Source organism: Carassius gibelio, chromosome B25 (genome assembly GCF_023724105.1).
Source record: "Carassius gibelio isolate Cgi1373 ecotype wild population from Czech Republic chromosome B25, carGib1.2-hapl.c, whole genome shotgun sequence".
Lineage (NCBI taxonomy): Eukaryota > Metazoa > Chordata > Actinopteri > Cypriniformes > Cyprinidae > Carassius > Carassius gibelio.
The window spans coordinates 6654649-6667064 of NC_068420.1; the positions used below are offsets into that span (position 1 = coordinate 6654649).

At 33.9% G+C, this 12416-nt stretch overlaps 1 protein-coding gene across 1 annotated transcript in view; it reads left to right on the forward strand.

Annotated features, from left to right (window-relative positions):
• The first annotated feature begins 4115 nt into the window (after window positions 1-4115).
• Window positions 4116-12416, forward strand: part of LOC128014592 (leucine-rich repeat and immunoglobulin-like domain-containing nogo receptor-interacting protein 1) — an 83636-nt gene continuing 75335 nt past the window's right edge. The window contains exon 1 of the mRNA XM_052598273.1: window positions 4116-4347. The gene's annotated coding sequence lies outside the window, so the exon portion shown is untranslated. The remainder of the gene's footprint in view (window positions 4348-12416) is intronic.

Here is a 12416-nt window from a genome sequence, read left to right on the forward strand (position 1 = left end):
TCATCATTTATATTAATACATTTTTATATTACAATAATAAATATTTATTAATTCCTTTTTTTATTTACGTTTGTTTGTTTGTCACGGAAATGTTTATTTATTTATTGAAATAATAATTTACTTAGTGCAGAAAGATCTTGGTGCTCATGAAGATGATCATGGTTCAATTCTAACCATTCCTATTTCCAATCTATTTTTCCAATCAAAATTTATAAGGCAAAAAGCCCAACAAGGGGGAAAAAATGCAAGCAAAAGTTTAGAATATGGCCTGTCGAGTCATTTATCCATCATAAACAAAATGGACAGTGCAGCATAACTTTTTCAATGCCATTACAAGACATTTGGTGTAATGGTATTGAATTGAAATGGCATAGATTGATGGTGGGATGCCGCAAAAAGAGGAAGGATTGTTCACTTTAAATGAACTCCTATTCCCGCTTGAGCTGGCAGCTAGTCCCCCATCTGCTGTCCGGTGAAGTGAGTTATTTAGCCATCGCAGGACCATCAGGGGTTCAAAGAAAATGATATCGCTCTGTTATGTACCAGCTATCTTCAGAGGGGTTAAAACATTTCAGCGCTCGGTTCACATCAATTCTCCCGCTTGTTCCAAACAGGCACACTCACGTTTCACGGCCAGCCAGGTTCCTCCCGGGAGCCGCGTTTCACAAGACTCTCTGAGGTCAGGCAACACTGCGGCGTCTCTCTCACTCTGGGACACGGCAGCAAATGCTAAATTAGGACACAGAAAACCTTCATTCCAATAAAGCCTCGGTCTCCTGAGTCAACGGACAAAAAGATCAGGGTTTGCTGGAAGAGGTGGTAAATTATTCATGGCTTTATACGATTTGCTGGGAGCAATTCTCTCCCTCTCTCGCTTGCACTCCTCTACTCGTTCTCTCCCCTTTGCTTCTCTCGAAACTTTCCCTCCACCTGCCAGTCAAGACCTCCAGTTTCCCATCATATGTTAGACAGGATCTGAATATTGCATCTGAATCCTTGGACTATAAGCAGAAGACCAGATACGAAGACATTCTTCCAGGTAAAATTAGTCAACAATTCCAGCTCTTCAATGTTAAACTTTTTCTCCAAAGATGAACATTTGAGTTGTTTTGTTTCCTATTTTGGCCAATCATGTGGGGTAGCTCCGCCCACAACACAATCTCATTGGTTCAAAATCATGCACCACTGTTGTATATTAAATATCAGATGTTTGATGTTTTGTTCGGCTGTATTTCATTATTTATTTATTTTTTTACTTTGCGTTGCAGTTTCAGTTATTTATTATTTTCATATTATTTCATATATAAGCATTCAAATACAAAATAAAGCATATCTGTTTTTAATGTCTGTAAATATTTATATTTTGTTATATTATATTAATATTAATATTATAAAATATTATTACCATTAAAAATTATTTTATCTTTAAATTATTAATGTCATATAATTATTATATAATAAAATTGATATTTTTAACATCATTACTTCAGTCTTCAGTGTCACATGATCCTTCAGAAATCGTTCTGATCTACTGATTTACTGATTTACTGCTCAATAAATATTTCTTGTTAATCTCGATGTTGAAAACAGTTGTGCTGCTCAATATTTTTGTGCAAACTGAAGTGTTTTTAGTTTTGTTTTCTTCAGGATTCTTAAATTTTTAGAAAGAACAGCATTTATTTTAAATAGAGCATTTTATAATATTATAAATGTTTTAATGTCATTTTTGGTCAGTTAAATGCATCTTTGATGAGAAAAATAATGAACTTATTTAAAAATAATAATAATAATAATAATAATAATAATAAATCTTACTGAACACAGACTTTAAAAAAATCACTTTTTTATTAGCTCAAAAAGTCAAAACAATGTGCTGATAAAAAAATAATATAAATCAAAAAACTTATAAAAATTTACATTTTATTTATTAACATTTTATCAGTTAAAGTTTAAAATTAAAACTCATTAAATTAAATGATTCTCATAAAATGATTACTGTACATATATATATATATATATATATATATATATATATATATATATATATATATATATATATATATATATATATATATAATTTTACTAAAACTTGGTGAATAACATTTTTTAATTTTAAACAGTCACACACATATACCCCCATAGACTTTCATTAGAAAGATCAAAAGCTTGTGAGAAAACTGTTGACGGCAACAGTTGCCATGGTCGGATTGGTCAGTAATGTTTTTAAAGCGAGGCTTAGCAAATGGTCAATTTACATAAAAAGGTCAATCCAGTTCAATCCATGATCAGTTTGAGCCCGCGACAAAGAATCTGAGCAAACAAACAAGAACCTTTGTTGCCTGTGCTGAACGAGGATATCTGAAGATTCTCCTGGAGGCTTTTATCTGCTGTGCAGAAACTTTCTAAAGTCACACTGATCCTGGGCTTTGATCCTGAGCTTTCTGTTCTACACAATCCTCTTCCTCTCTCTTCTTCTCCACAATCCCATCTCTGTCTCTCTCTTCTTCTTTTTTCCTGTTGTCTGGTCTACTCCACACACATCATAAACACTGTCCCCTCATTCTCTCTCTATCAGACTCCAGCTGTCGAGTCCTCAGCTAACATATTGCACAGGAACATAGAGGATCCATCACTGTCATACGTGTGTAGAACAATGATTGAGGGACAAACAACTAACTCTGGAAAAATCAGAGCGTCATCGTTATTTTTGTCTTGTTTTTCAAACATAAACATGCTTAAAACGCAATACATTTTCTTGGAAACAAAACTAAATGAATGCTTTCATTCAGCGAGGATGCATTAAATAGATCAAAAGTGACAGTAAAAATATTTGTAATGTTTTATAGATTTCTATCAGCATCAGCATTTTATCAGTGACAATGACGCAATGATGCATAGAACTCAGGTTTGCATCACAGGAAGAAATTACATTTAAAATAGAATTACAGTACGAAACATTTAATTTTAATTGTTATAATAGATCAGTTAATTTGAACTATTTCACATAATGCGACCTTGGTGAGCATAAGAGACTCAAAATCTATTATGACGCTTACAATAATTTAACCTTATTACATAACATTTTTATATATTCAATTATTTTATGTAAATTTTTTAATGTATTAAAATTCATTTAGATTTTTTAACAAATTTCCATACAAAAATAGTGATATTTGATGCAAAAAAAAAAAAACATAGCTATATTGTTTGAAAACAAATTTGTCAGCTAAAAAAAATCATGTTTAGTGCATATGTTATACTTTTTTAAAATACTTTTTATGGATATTTCTATGGTGCTTTTAAATTATTTCAAATCAAAAGACATCTTTTCAGAAAATATATCTTGAATAAACTTTTTTTTTTTCTTTTTTTTTACTCTATTAGCATTTAATATTTTTCTACTTTTATGCATTTATTAACATACCCTAGTTAGCCAAAAGGCTAATTGTCATATATGGTCCCTGCTTTTATTAGCCAGAAATTAATATAGTAATAATAATAATAATAATAATAACCAATAATTATAATAAAATACAGGTAAATTTTAGCACATATAGTACAGTACTGAAATAATAAAATGATAAATAAAGCATTGTTATAGGTGAAAAAGCAACATCAGCATCAACATGGTTGATTACGAAAAAGTATAATTGCTAAAATTAAACTTTAATAATAAGAAGTATATTCTAGAATAGACTGTGGTATTGAATCGCACTGATGTAACGTCTAAAAGAAAACGTCCAGCGCGCTGCACCTCTAGTTGCTCTGCAGATTTGAAACAGATAAAGTCAACCTTCAAACAAAAGCATAAATCTAACAAAATCATCTTGTTCTTGATGTATTCAATGGGAAACAATATAAACAATACTGATGAAGAGAATAAGGATTCCCCCATTCATTCTCTTGATACCACTGAGATATTCCAGAGATCTCATTTGTAGTTTTCCTTCCCCATGGGACAGTTTGTTCCATCAGAAAACAGCTACTGTGATGGCAATGAAGAGAACAAATGTGATTGGTGCATCTTTGTCTCTCTCTCTCTCTCGGTTTCCCACACTCCACTTCCTCCCTCCACCTTGTGCCGTCCTAACACTCTCTCTCTCTCTCTCTCTCTCTCTCTCTCTCTCTCTCTCTCTGTTGGCTGACTGTAGGTACGCCCTCTGCTTGAGTGTGTGTCGGTGCGCTCGGAGAGTGCTGGTGTGTTCATGCGTGTTGGAAGCAGGTGGATCACGGATGTGTCTGCAAGCTCTTCATCAAGCGTGCGTTTTGTGAGTCTGGAGCATTCTGGATATAATTCCGTCCCTGTGGATACAGACACACGTTAGGACGACTGTAGCTAAACATCCGGTAAGAGAGGTGTTTTTGCACTCTTCTCAGAGGGTTTTTTCCCCCTCAGTTTGCGTTTTTGGGCAGGTGCGCACTGGCTTGGCATCAAATCAGACAGCTTTGGTTTTATCTGGAGCGCGTTTGCATGAGACATCCATTAAGATTTCAGACATCAGTGCGTGCGGCGTCTATATTTAGTCCAGAGAAATGCTGGTATGTTCGGATGGCAGCCAGTTTCTCTGCCTCTTTGGTTTCCACAGGACAGGCGGATCATTTAAAGAGCGGGAAGGGAGGGGCATTGTGGGTACAGCCGACACATCTAGAGAGAGGCAGGTAGAGAATGCTCTGAGAGACTGTAATGAACATCAATATTTATTAGATTCGGTCACTTCAGCCTTAATTTCTCTCGGTGCGCTTTGAAACCAATAAGAAGGAAATGTGATTAGGCGTCATGGGCGGAATAGCAGTTTCCACTTCTCTTCCCTCAAGATATGAAGCTAAAAAAAGGTCCTGAGGGAATGAAAGAAACATGAATGTGCGGCAGAAGCACTTTGGGGATATTTTAGCTGGCCTTTGAATATTAATGAGCCTTATTAGTAGATATAAGATGCCTTGCTAAAGCCCAAAACATGACATTTTCATAGCATATCGTATGTTAGATGAGGATATAGCGACTGACCACATGTCTTCTTCTGATTGAATAATGACCGGTTACTGTGGCCAGTGTCATGTGATCAGAAACAGGAGCACTTCCTGTCCTCTTAGATGCTCTGTCTAATCACGTCTGCTGCTGGGAAGATAATTCGTTTATGAAATATTACCTGAGTGAAATCTTGATACGTCTGGACACCCAGAGTTCTTTGGGAGTGTATTAGTGATTGAAATGGCTGGAGGTAAGACAGATCGGGAGATCTCTCGTTCCCTGTTTTTGTGTGTGTGTGTGTGTGTGTGTGTGTGTGTGTGTGAGCTCAGCAGAGTTTTTGGTGCTGGAGTTTGATGACTTTGGGGGAGGTTCAGCTAGTTGGTGCTAATGGTGCTGCAAAGACTCATTATACACTGAAGCATCTGTTCATCGATTCGTTCGTCTATTTTTGTTTTTATTTCCCACATCAGGTTCTGCGTGGAGCAACCTAACATGAGTCTGAGTGGCAAATTAACAGTATTATTTCAACGTTCACAAATCACCAATAATGCAGTAAATATAATTTTCAATGTTATACTTTTAATACTTAAAGATTTGATTTGTATTCCTTAGCATTTTTTTATTTTCAGATTTTTTTTCAATTACTTTTTTAATGCTTAATGAAAAATGCTATCTATTATTTACTTTCATATATATATATTTCCCTTTTTATTATTATAATTTTTTTTTCGTAATTGGATTTTTTATTTAATCATTTACTTTGATACTGATTTAAATTATATTTTATTTATAAATTATGATTTTTTGGGGGGTTTTATGCTTGTAATTTGCCTACTTGTTTTGTAAAAAAATTATTAACTTTTTTAATATACTGTATTACAAACAGTAACATAATTCATGTATTTTTATTAAAAATACATTTTGTATATTAAATTTTATTTATTATTTTCTACTTATTTTCTTTAGTTTTTTAATTACTGACTTTTAATATTAATATTTTATTTAAAAAAAGTTTAAGTATTTTTATTTGAATACTTAATTTAATTATTTACATTTAATTTATTTAACAATTCTAATTAAACTAAGTTATTTTAATTATTTAATAATTTTTGTCATGGCCTCAGTAATGATTTTTCAATTTTTTAAAGACATTTTTCAGAATTTTAAAACGCCTTAGCAGGTAATTTGATTACAGCGGTGGAGTGATATTTTCCACTAGTTTGGGAATTGTTGCATGCATATTGAATTCAGGAGTATTTTGGTGATTCGCGTAATTCCTCTTGACTGTTTCTTTGCATAAAAGCTTGTTTCTGTTGGAGTGGCAGTTCCCTAGCCACCATATACTACACCTTTCTCAGTCATCGGTCAATTTTCAGCTCCAACACGATGAGCCTTGGCTCACATATGGCCAACAAGTTTGAATCGATCTATTTCCATTTCCTGATCCCATTTCTCTACATTTTCCACCAAAAAAGTGGCCAAAAAGGAGTATCGTGTGAATTTCTTAGCCATGAAAATTCACAGTCTTGCCCCAATATGTTCTCATTGTCCATTTCACACACATTCTGTAAAGATGGATGAGGTTTTCATTTACCCAGAGGATGTGTTCACACAGAAGGCCTTGCTCTTGACGAACTGAAGAAGCTCCAGGTGGACATCAGCAATCCACAGAAAGCCTCTGGCAGCTTTATAGAGGAAGACTAATCTTTCTGTTGGCAAAGAAAGGCGGCTTCCCAAGGGAACATGAAGTGGATTTTTCCAGGATCTCATTGTTGAAGATGGTTAAGGTACTTCTCAACCAACAATGCCTCACACGTGACCTTCCTCCTGTGGGGCATTGATGTGGAAGCCTGTTAGGAATCAGCTTCGTTCAGGAATGTTTGACGCACATCAAGCTTCACACCATCACTCTCAGAAGATCACCATGGATTTCCACATACCAAAGAGCAAAAGAGACCGACAGAGCGACGTGGAGAGAGCGTGACCTTATATTCCCAGATCCATCTGCGTCATGTTGGATGATCTGCGCTCTCCTCACAGCAGATCTGATTGTTCTGGATGGTGTTGCTTTGGGTTGATAACCATCAAACCCTTGACAGATAGAATCCATCTCTTACACCTGTTCTTTAAATGCGTTTAATATAAAGGAAAAGTCAGTCCGCCACCTTTTATCAAAGACAAATTGCTCTCATCTGAGCGTTTCCTGATCAGAATTCCGTGCCGGTCTCTGACATTTAATTTGCAGCTAAATTGGGGTGAGAACGGTGTGTGTGTGAACGGGCGATTCTCCAATCTAGAAGCGTGCGAACAGAGCACTGCTGTTATTCATGCCGGAAGAGGACAATGACAGCAGTCACAATAAAAGCTTTTAAAGGAGACAGAGGACATTGTGTAGTCGAAAAAAGGCTTTATGGAGCTCAACAAGGATGAGTCATTAAATTATGGACTCCAAAAGCATTTTCTTAATCAGTAACTTCAGCTTGCTTTCTAGTAAAATATCCTTAAAATAAGAATCATTTATAAAAGAAATAGCATATTAAAGGAAAAGTTGAAAAAATAAATGTTTTCTATGCAATGTAATGAATGTAAATGTAAATGTAAATGTAGACTGACTGGCGCTTTTGAGCTTCGAAAAGGATGCATAAGTACCATAACATTTTTATAAAAGAGATAAATTTGACTTGTGCAATAAAATAATTCATTTTGGATTAACAGTTTTTTTAAGTCTCAATATAGCCAATATATCTTTGTTTTGTTTTATCTCTCTTTTTAAGAGATGCATTTAGCTATATAGTAAATGTATCTTTGTATCTTAATGAATTGATGCAATTAATAATATTAATATATTAACATATAAAATATTAATATATTAATTAAAAATTAAAGTATTTTGTTTTATTCATTAAATTATAATTAAATTAATACATTTAACAAATTAAATATTAATATTATAAAAAAAATAAGTACTTAATGAGTAATTTGTATTGTTTTTCAGTAAAACAAAATAATAATAATTATTATATGCAGTATTTTTCTATATATTTATTAATTAATTATTTGTTTGTTTAAAAAAAATTCACTGAAAATTCTGGCAAAAATACTCAAGTACTTTTTAGGAAAATTATATTTTTTATTTTTAGCATTATGACGCAAACACCCACATAAACCACATTAATGATTGACTTCTTCTCTGAAACGAAAGCAATTTGATTCGTCGTAATTGCCTCACAATTATATTTCACTACTAATGCACACTATTCAAATTAATGCATTCATGAAAATCATATAAACATGACAATCTATGAACACAATCTTGTCATCTCGTCTTCTCTCTCTCACACACTTTTTGAACTGTATTATTTTAATTACCTTGGTGATTAAAAAAATTTTCCCGCTCCATTTTCTCTGTCTGAATTAATATGGGATTTCGGTCTAATGAGAGAGAGAAAGAGACAGACAAATTTAACATAATCAGTCATTAAATGACTAAAAGAAACAAATGAGTAAACAAATAAACGAGGGAGTGATTATCAAAGCAATGGGAATAGTTAAAGTCGACATGACATCAAGATGGACCCTATTTACTTTTTTATGAATGTTGTTATCTTTTATTAAAATGTAATAAATTGCTATGCCATCTGAATTGATTGATTCGGCCTCATTCCTTGTACATTTTCACCATCCAGTCAATTCTCATTAGATAAAATCAAGCTCCAACCAACATTCCCATTAAATATCTTGATTCACTCATAAGTATGAAACATTTAAAATCATGTTTTTAACATTTTAATGTTGTTTCTATCCTGACCCATTGAAGTGCGCCGTCATGTTCAGCTCTTCTTTTGTTTTCACGTCTTTTTGTTTTTCGCTCGGCGTTTTGCATGAAGCTCTACAGAACGCACCTTTGAAATCTCTGCCGTCAGAGCTGATTGCTTTTGAAGTGCTTCGGTAATGAAATGGTGGTGGAGTTTCTGGTAGGAATAAGAAATGCTTTCTGTCTCACCTCCAGCCCCCTGCAATCAGAAAGAGGTGATTGAATTCAGCTCATTAACAGCCTGAGCAAAGACAGACGCTGCTCCAGATCCTAGTGAGCCGATTTTTAAACATGGCAGACTCGCTCTTGACATGAAGGCTGTTATCCTGTTTTATAAAAATGCCTGGTTTTGATTGCGTTGCATGAGCTTTGGGGCAGTAATGCTGGTCATTTTGTTACATTTTGAGATTATTGGCCTCTAGAAGCGTAATGGTCTGCTCAGATTTTGGAGCCAGGTGGATTTTAGATGCAGTCTTTGAATATTAAGTTGCACAATTAGGGTAGGTGAAGAAGTTTTCGTTGGAAATGCTGTGGCTGAAATCACCCATTCATTTGATCAGTCCTGTCAAGTCATGACTTTAGCAGATCTTTTGCTTTAAATAGAAATTTCTTCCATCAACCCATCCTCAATTATAGAAGTTAGAACTTAGTTTGAAAGCTGTAGAAGCTGGCTTCCAAAAGGAAAAAAAGGAAAATTAAGTATTTTTATATTTTCTTTTATATAATTTGTATAATTTTTTTCAACATCTGTTTTAATTTGATTTTTTAATTGTAGATCTTACATATAAATATAAATGCTCAAATTAAAGTGTAAGTATATACTATACATACTTATTATATGCATGACTTATTATTACATATACATTATACAGTATATGATATCATATATATATTATATATATATATATGATGAATTTTTATCTCACAATGCAACTATACTTTTCTTTACTGCATCATTTCTTTTTACCCTTTTCTACATTTTTTTAAATCGCATGGTTATTATAGTTAAAATCATTTTAAAAATGTTACTTGAAAATAAAATAAAATGAAATAAATATTGTTTCGATTTTTGTCTTAACTTAAAATATTTTATATTTAAAATATTTAAAACAATATGTAGCTTTCTAGTTATCATCATAAGAAGTTGCAGAATGCATTGCAAGGACAATCAAATTTTCCAATCAATATATCAAGTAAAGGAAATGTTGATGACAAATATAAGCATATTTTGTATGTATCTTAAAGACATTTATAATTCCAACTGATGTTAGTATTATTCATTTGTAAACCGTTTTCCATTCAGTATTTTGCTCAGGTGTGTGTGCATTGATCTGGTGTGGAGCCAGGAGCAATGAGCTTAAGCAGCCTCCTGTAAATGTCTATTAACTCGCGCCAAACCGCACTCTACCATGCTAACATTACAGCGTGAGTATCTGCTGAGTACAACTGATTCAGGGTTACGTTAGAAACCACCTCTCAGACTGATCTATGTCTCAACTAAACCCTCCATCTGGAAAAAATCACCCTTCATTAATCACCACTGAGCTCACGGTTCAAGAGCAATTTTCCAACTCAGTGTTAATTAAATAGGGAAACTCATCGCAGGTTAAAATCCCGACATCTGTTCACGGCAGTCATTTCATTATTATAATTTTTTTATATTAATAGTAACCTAAAAGGGCAAAAAGCCCCATAAACTGCCTGTGACATAATCCATAACAACCTCAGTATGACCTCACTCATTACACATCCCCACAGCAAAATCTGCTTAAATATCCAAACTACACGAGCATCAAATAATCACACACGATTGAGTTCAAAGCGTTTTAACATTAGATGTTCTTACATAACTGTTCTGTTGTCTTTGGGCCATTTTTGACCGTTTTATTTTAGTAAAGAATACACCATAAAATTGTTTGCTATTTGAAACAAGTTTTTGTTATTTTTTAATAGCATAATACACTTTCGTACTAAATAGAAATAAAGTTGTTATTGCTTATTTAAAATAAAATCGTTCATTCAACAGTGAACAAAAAAAGTGATAAATAACACATTGAATTAGAAGTAGTTAAATTGTTTTTTCTTGTAAACTTCAAAAATGTTTTTTTTTTTTTTTTTATTTAGATGTGTCCTAAACCGCATTATTTTTCCTATAAGTTTGTAGCGTTGTTTGTGGGAAGCTCCGCCCTCACTGAAATCTCATTGGACATTCCAACCATGAGGTCATTAACACACTGCATAAATTAATAAATATGGTAGTGTTGGACTGACTTTGAAACAATTCTCACTCAGAAGTTGCTAGTGAATTTCACAATTAATTACGAAGAAACAGAGAGTAAAAAAAAATGTAATTTAACATTGAAATAAAGACTTTTGAAGTTGTACTTTCTTGTAAAACTTTCTCCAATAATCAATAATAACTTTAAAAAAAATTATTACAGTATAGGTGGACTAACAACTTGTCCTAAACCAGCGAAAAATGCAATACTTTTTCCAATCTGTCTGTTTCAGATTTTTTTTTTTTTTTTCAGTATTGTTTCTGCGAAACTCCGCCCTCACTGAACACTCATTGGATGTTGCAACCATGAGGTCATTAACACAGAAAAAGAATTGTATTTCCTTTGAATCTATTCAGAAATTGCCCTCAGAAATTGGCAGTAAATTTCGCAAAAAAAAACAAGTATCACCTTGAATTTTCAGGGATTTGGTCTGTTGTGATGAACAACAGTATACATATATGGTGCTTACAGTCTTCATTTGCATGTCTTAAAGGTACAGTAGCCCGCGGTTTAACTGTGAGAGTCATGGAGAAGATGGAAAATGGTCATGTAAAACTAAACTTTGGTTGAGGAAACCCAGTGTAATCTGTGTACTTCAACAAAAGTGTAGAAAACCTCCCTTTTAACGTTATACGGTTCATCCCTCTGAGATAACGCAGAGGATCTGCGGACGAAGCTGTAGTGCAGCAGTCGTGATGTTTGACAGAGTCAGTGTGTCAAATACAGACACCGGTTCAAACTCTGTCTGGGAGCTAATTAGTCACACTTCATTATGAGTCTGACTGAAGGTGATTGTAATAATTACACTGAGGTTTCCCTGTTTATTCGGTCACATGAACCTTTGATGGTGGCTTCTCCGGAAGAAAAAACCAAAGGTCATTGTTGCTTTTCTGCACAATAATAAAGCCGCTCAGAGGAATCTCTTGAGGTAATGGGCCAGAACCTTGTAAACAGCAGAATGCGCGTCATTAACACCAGAAACGAGCGGCCACCTCGTGTCATTACAGGCTGCTTCGCCAAACAGCTGTAGCACATTATGGGATATCTGAAGCCCGACGGGGATGACAGAGGAAACCCTTAAGCCTGGTGCACTTTTTCACATTATGCAGTGAGATTTTGGGGAAAGGCCAAGATAGACTGTGTAGCATCTTTTATCACCCAGTGTTCTACACAGAAAAGGAAATAAGAACCATAGCATCTGGAGTCTGTCGCGGTTGGGTGAACAAGGAAACCAACTTGAGGTAATTATAAAAGTAAGATCATCATGTAAAAGAATGAAGCCTTTTAAAGATATTTACATAAACACTAACGTGCTTTAAAGGGGTCATATGACGTTGCTAAAAAGAACATTATT